This window comes from Corvus cornix, chromosome 9 (genome assembly GCF_000738735.6).
Source record: "Corvus cornix cornix isolate S_Up_H32 chromosome 9, ASM73873v5, whole genome shotgun sequence".
NCBI classification, from domain to species: Eukaryota; Metazoa; Chordata; class Aves; order Passeriformes; family Corvidae; genus Corvus; species Corvus cornix.
In genome coordinates, this window is record NC_046339.1 from 20,576,736 (window position 1) to 20,584,074 (window position 7,339).

Consider the following 7,339-nt stretch of genomic DNA (forward strand, 5'->3'; position numbering starts at 1 on the left):
TCAGCAGATGGATTTTCTGTCTGCGATGGCTGTCATTAAAGGGAATGATAATTTCATAACCATTTACCTGAATTTTTTTTTGAACAAAGCACAGTAGCTGTGTAACCAGCAGTATCATGGGGTGTTCAGCCACTAGTCAAGCCCTCCCTTACCTGTTTTTCAGCACCTTCAATATATGAAAAATTAGCTAAATGACCAAAATTCACTCCTAGCACTACTTTGCATCCTTTTTTTTTTGTGATAAGGAAAAGCTATTTGGCTTTGAATGTAGGCATTTCACTGCATGCAGACTCAATCCCTAGTAAACCCCTAGGATATCCCAAGAGAGACTTTGCAGAGTTTTCAGATGCAAATCCAAGAACTGGGTTTAGAGTCAAGCAAAACTGATACCAGAAAGGAAATGAATATTAAACAGTTCCAAGCAGCCCCGTCTCCTTTAGAGCTCCCCCTTCCTAGCATCAGGCAGGAGTAACAAAGGATGATTACAGCACAACCACCATGCATGCACATGAGGGGGCCTTGCAGTGTCCCTTGGGACACATCAGATGTCACCTCCCAGAGGCACAGACCCCCTTGTACTGATTAGAGAAAAAGCCTTCAAAGACTCTTTCCTTTTTTACCTGGATTGTGTTGGCCCCGCTTCAGGAAGAAACACAAGGAAGCAGCACTGAGGAAAAGTCCCTTCAGGCTATGGGAGTTTTCTCACCACTATAAGGGAGCTTCAGGCCCACAGTCTGAAACTTAATTTTAAGCAAATCAGTTCTCAGACACCCTCTGCCTCACCTTGAATTGAACATAAATACCAGCTTAGCTTTAAAAGACCCAGGTCCCAGATTAGAAGCAGAACAGGCACAAGTCCTATAGGAGAAGGAGGAACACCTGCTGGAGCTGCAGGGAGCTAACTCCCAAGGAAACTTGGGGTTACTGGCCCCATGCAAGAGGGGACAACCAGCACTCATTCTGGAGTTACCCTGCAGAGTTTCTGTCAATAAGCAGGCCAGGTTTCTGACCAGGACAGCACCCAGAAAGGTAGGAAGCTGACATACATGTTATTTTTACATAGCACAGTACCAGGGGAGAACTAAACTTAGTGTGATTAACACTCACTGCAGTTGCTATAGTGACTGATTTCATTTGACTTCTACATGGGCTAGATGGCTTTTTCTCCCCTAAGCCTTAGAGAATATTGCCCAAAAAAATGGTGCTCTTGAGTCACACTGTTGACAACTGAAATAACATCCAGCCCCCAGAAAATGTTTTTATGTTTATTGGGTTTTTCCATCAAACTATAAACCAGTTCAATAACAGATGAACAAATTACAGCAGAATGACACCAGTACTTTAAGCAGCCCATAAAGGATTGTGCAACACTTTCATGATGTTTTGGCAATCCAAGTAGAGAGAATATACCAGGCAGCCCCTTTTCTTTTCCTGATTCCTTGATTTTCTTGTTTTCACTGTCCTGCTGGTAGGGCCAGTTGAACTTGCAGTCTGTGAACAACTTTTGCAGAGCACCTTTCACTTGCCCCCATCGGTTTTCTTGCAGAAGGCCTTTCAGCACCTTTTCTTAGCAGGAGAGAGAAGGCAGCATCAAATTCTCTAGCTCTAGGTCATCATACATGTGCTTGCATGTAATTTTACTTTAGAGTATGTTACTAGTTTTACTTTGCCAGAAGGCTGGAAGGCAACACTCAGCTAAGTGTGAACCCTATCTCTTACATGAAGTGTAAGTTATCAGTTGTGATTTAAATGTAAAAGGACCATTTTAGCAGCAGTGTTGGGACTGCCAGTGAAATTTGTCACTGGGATGATAGAGACTGAGAGCTTTTCCAGGTCCTTCCACAAGATTTTCCAATTAGAAGTGGAGCAGAGAGTGTCTTGTAGGCAGCTCTTTAATTACAATGCTGGCATTAATCGTAACATTACAATATTTGCTCCTCAGCAGAAAGAGAGGCTGTTTCCAATGAGGGAAAAAGTAAAGGTGAGGCAATTTTAGGCCATCAAATTCCTTTACTTAAAAGCTGGTTCTGCTTTGGAGAGAGGAACCACTCTGGAGGGCATTGGGGCTCTAGACCTGCCTGCACAGGGACACAGAGGGAAATTGATTTAACTTAGGGGTGTGGATTTAAAGTGAATGGGTTGATATGCATTAAGTTGCTTTGATTCTGAGTTAGTGGTCCTTACTCTACTTTCAGATATAATTAAACTGAAGTACCTGATAGTAAAGCAACACTATTTGAAGTCCAAGTCCACAGGAGGGTTTAACCAATTTAAATGATATCCATCACGGAGCCCTGCTCCTGCCAGCCTTTTCCCATGCTTCCCGTGAGGTGAAGACCACTGTAGTGATTTGGTTTAGTTACTCAGCAGAGGCAAGGCTGCACCAGCAAGGGTCTGGAAGCAGGATTGCTGTGAGCAGAGAGCTCCTTCCCACAGCTCTGCCCTGTGGGCACAGCACATCCCACCCCAACACCATCACGGGGTGGGAAGGAACCTCCTGCCACAGGGCTGGCCTGCCCCAGCCACTGGAGATACCCCAGCCCACAAGAGTTTTTATGAGGCACCACCACTCATTTGCTGATGGCCACAAGACAGCGTGATCCAGCTGCACACCTGCAGCTCTCTAAGCCACAGCTATAATCAAAGATGAAAACGAAGCCAAAGATTTTAACAAGCTCACAGAAGGCCTATTGCTACATCCCAATGACAGCACATTTGCCATGCCACATTTGGTGCTGCTAACAGACCACATTTCTCATTGCTTGCAGTCCCACAGCAGCCAGCCTCACACACAACAGACATGTTTTCATCAAATAAATCAGAGCCTGCTGCTCACACCTAATGAATCCTTGCAAAGTACCTCCTACAGGTGAGATTTAAAAGCCTGGAGTGCTTTTGAAGGTGAAGATGCTAAAAAAAGCTCCACTACGAGGGTTCATAAAAGTGTGACCCTTGTGATCTAAATGTAGTAAAAATGCACTAAGTGCCAGCCACAAATATTTCCAGCAGAAGTTGCTGTGATCCAAGAAGAAAAAGTCCTTTCAAAGGAGACATGGGAGGAATGAATAGAGAGGATCCTATTCCACTTGCTCTAAATTATCAACTGACACAGTTATACAGCCCAAACTGATGAACAATGGGGAAGGAATTTCAGCATCTATTTAAAGAAAGATGGAAAATAAAAGAAGATTATTAAAGTCAAAGTGCACACAACCACTGGAAACAGATTTATACAGACATTATATGACCAATTACCTGCCTTTGCTTTGCTGAACTGCCTGGGTTTAACAATTCATTCACATCAAATTGGAATTTGAGGAAACACAGGGAAAAGGTCCTATCTTGTCCATCTACATAACCCAAATACAGTCAAAAATTTGAGGTGTTGTTGCACAGTGCCTTCTATAACGACCTCAGAGAGGACTGTTTGTTTCTTTGTCTTTATGTCTGCCCATTGATGCTTAATCCTCATGACAGAGGGGTTTGCTTTCAGAAAGAAACCTCTGCATGTGCACTACCAAGCACAAGAGGGATTTAACTCTCCCCTTAAGCTCCAAAACAAGGAATCCAGTCTGGCTGCAAGTCTTCCAGCATAACAGAAACCAGGTTGGAAACTTCTGCATACTGAGTCAGTCAGGTGTGAAAACTGACTTCTCCAAAATAAGTTGTCCTTGGTGAGGATGTATGTGGTCTTCTAACTTTTTAGGAGCATGGCAGCTAGAGAAAATCTTCACTCAGCAGCCTAGTTTTCAAAAGGTACAGATTTTGGGGTATGGGAGTCTCTTTGACCCCAGTCCCACATGCATCCATACACATACAAGCCTTTATTTGAAGTCTTTTAAGCAGTTCCCTCAGCATCAATGTGGTCAGTCCAAGCTGAGAAGCTGCCTTAAGTCTGCAGGATTCACCCTCTTCAGTGAGCTGCACATTTGAGTATACTTAATGAAAGACTTGGGTCCCTGGCGAGCCTCCCTGAGTGAAGTTCTCAGGCTTGCTCTACAGAAAAAGTCCCTCTGGGCCTTTGAAGAGCCAACCAGTCTATAAACAGTCCATGAGAAACATCTTACAAGTTTAAAATTAGCATGAACAACACTGAGATCTCAAGTATCTCGGCAGAAATAAAAAAAGCTCCTTCTGTGGAAGCCCGACACTGACCTCTCTATGTGCACTCCATGGAGAGCCCTTCCTCAGCAGGGCTCTGCTCCCCCAGCAGACCCTGCCAGAGCACCAGAGACACCAGCACACAATGCCCAACTCAGCTGGGGACAGGACGTGCCAAGGACCAAGTGACCCCTCAGATCCAGGGAACAGTGGGCACTCTCCAGTCACATCAGGGTTTTCCATTGCTAAACCCCAACATCAGTTATGGCTTTCATCTTGAAGGGCCTATCTTACAACTGAGATACAAATGAGGGAGAGGAAAACAAAAGAAAAAACCAAGATAACTGACTTATAAATACGGTAAATAACAAAAATGTTCCCTCCAATACAAAATTATGATGAGAGAATAAAAATATGTTTATGGAATAAAGGAAGATTGATTAGCAACAGAAAGCTTAATTCAATCTTAATTCTACGTGTTGGGGTTTTTAATATAATTTGCCTAAAAAGCCCCAGCACTTTGCATTAAAAAACAGACAACGACATAGTGGTAAATCAATGAGAATAAGATTAATCAGACAGGCTTTCCAATGCTAAAACATCTTCAGCTGAGTCTGAAACTGTTAATGGAACCAGGAGCCCTGGCTCCTGATTTGGTGTCAGGAACCAGCTCAGTGACATCAACAATTCCCTGCTCCTGGAGAGGGGCACTTGCTGCACACAGCTTCCCCATGCAGGCAGCACTCTCAGGGCTGCTCACCACCGTGCACATTTCCAAGGCCCACTCAGCAGGAAGTGCCTCCACCTCCTGAATTTTCCATCTGACACCAAAGTAGAGGAGAGGTTTACCCCCACGCTGCATTAGAAAGTCAATTAACCTGGGAGGTCATAGGCACGTCTAACTATCAGGGATCAGCATTTCCAAGAAATGAGAGGGCATGTTTATTTTAGTTGTACTTCTCTGAATTCACTTTCAGATAAGAACAAAATAATTAAGACAAGGGGGACAGAGGAAATCCATCTAGACCTGCTGGAACTGACCAGGCAAGTGAGGGGGTTACAGAAATGAATGTGCTTGGCCACGCTGTGCTGCTCTTGAGTGGGTGCAACCTGAGGCAGGAACCCCAAACCCCCAACTCGGAGTTCTGACCTGACCCATCTGTCAAGGCAGAGGTTTATTTACAGAATAACTGTCAGATCCAGGCAAGAGACACTGCAGCTCCCAACCAGCTGGCTTTTAATGAGCAGCTCCCCAGGTCAGGTGTCAGTTCTGCCTTTGGGTGATGTGCAGCCATGCAGTAGGAGCTCCCTCGATGCAGTTCAGGTGACCCCAAAGGGATTTTAGCTTATGCCTTTTCACTGATGACCCAAATGCGCAGCAGGTTCTCATGCGGATGCCCTCCAGATATTGACTTACTGATCATGGCAGTTCTGTGTCTTGGCAGACAAGCCCAAGGCAAATGCCATTTCCCACATTTCAGGCATATGATTTCCCTGCAGGCTTCCTCAGGACAACTGGCTCTGTTACTCTAACAGGGATTCTCACCAGTCAGTCCAAAGTTTGCTACAGACACTGCAGATTTCATTGTGGTGGAAACAGCTAAAAGCTTTTTAGTAATTTTTCCACCACCTGTATCTTTTAAGAGTACTTTTAACAGCTTTTTCTATTTTGAATAACAAATAGCCAAGTATCTGTATTTTTTCCAAAACCAGTGAAGAGTGATCTTAAGCTACCCAGTTAAACAAACACTTCTTTTGCAAGTTGCTGTTGGTCTGCAAATTGGAGCACTAAGATGCCTTCAGCAATCCACATTCTCTCCTGAACAGGGTAGCAGGGAGAAAGCCAAGGTTGATTTAAAAGCTGGTGCCCCAAGAGTCAGGGAGGGAAGGTGAGGGGGAGAAGCCCCGGGGAGCTCTCCTGCACTGGGGGTTTGTCCCACTTGCACACTGTAAAACTCCTTGGAGTAAATCAGTCATCACACTTCCCCTATTGCCTTCCCAAACATTCAGCCTGTTTCAACACACCTCTCATGAAGCTGAGCCCCAGAGATACACCACAGACATGTTACTTCTTCCCTTCGGCAAATTTCAGTCTGAGACTGGTGCATTGCTCATTGCTGCTCATTGCAGCAAAGAGCAATACTGGATAAATTAATTTGTAATTGGAAGAGTGATTCAGAGCTGAGCAGAGGCATTCAGTCCTGGAAAGATAAATGGTAATAACTTTGGCTTCCAGGAAGTATGTCAGAAAATTATAATTAGAAAAAAACATGCAAGAGGGGAAAAGCCACACACATACATAAATGGTTGAAATAGAAGGGTATAAATTTGTTCCCAATTTATTGAAAATAGACAGGGACATGAGTCTCCTGACCCTGTACAACAGAGTATCCCCCATGGAAGAGGGAACTCTCCTGCCCTGGGAACCTCCTGGCAGCTGGAACCACTGCCTCTGCTACCCCAGCAGCTGCCCTGGCCCCTGCCCAGAGGCAGCAGAGAAGGGGCTGGGGGGCCAGGAGGCAGCACATTCCCAGCTGCACTCCCTTCTCCTGTGCAAGTCCCCAGGAGAACATGGAAGAATCCATCATGTGTTATCTTTCCCCACCATCCGTGGTCCAGCTCACCCACCAGTGCAATCCCACCCCTTAGCTGACTCCACATCTTTCAAGGTGACAGAAACACTTCAGAATTTGAACAGAAATTAATGAACTGGGGATAGGAAACTCCCCAAACAAGGACAAATGCTTTTCTGAGGTGATGCTAAATTGCTTCACGTGAGAAAACTATCAGGCTCCAGGTATTTTTCCTCAAACAATTCAAGTTTAAATACTCACTTTAAATATTCAATTCCTTAGCTTTGTAATGAGACAGTTGCAATTGTGCAAGTTTTTATAACACGTACCAAAAATTGCTTTAAGTGCTTCACTGTGGAAAGTATCTACTGCAGTTGGAGGGAGGAGGCTGTGATTTTATCCCATTTGATATATTCAGGCTGGGTTTTTTTCTGAGTTCTTTTCTTGCAGCCAGATACCTAAAAGAATCATATTATGAGTCTTGAGAGAGAAACTGAGGAATTGCTGTGGCAGCAGACATGAGAAAGCTGATTTTAGACTACACTAGTGGCTTTAATTACCTCAAATACTGCAAAACCAAACAGCCAAAGGGTGGCAGCCTGAATGGACTGGAAGCACTGACCTTGGGAACTCAATTAAGGCGGGCAAAATTCATTAAACAGCAG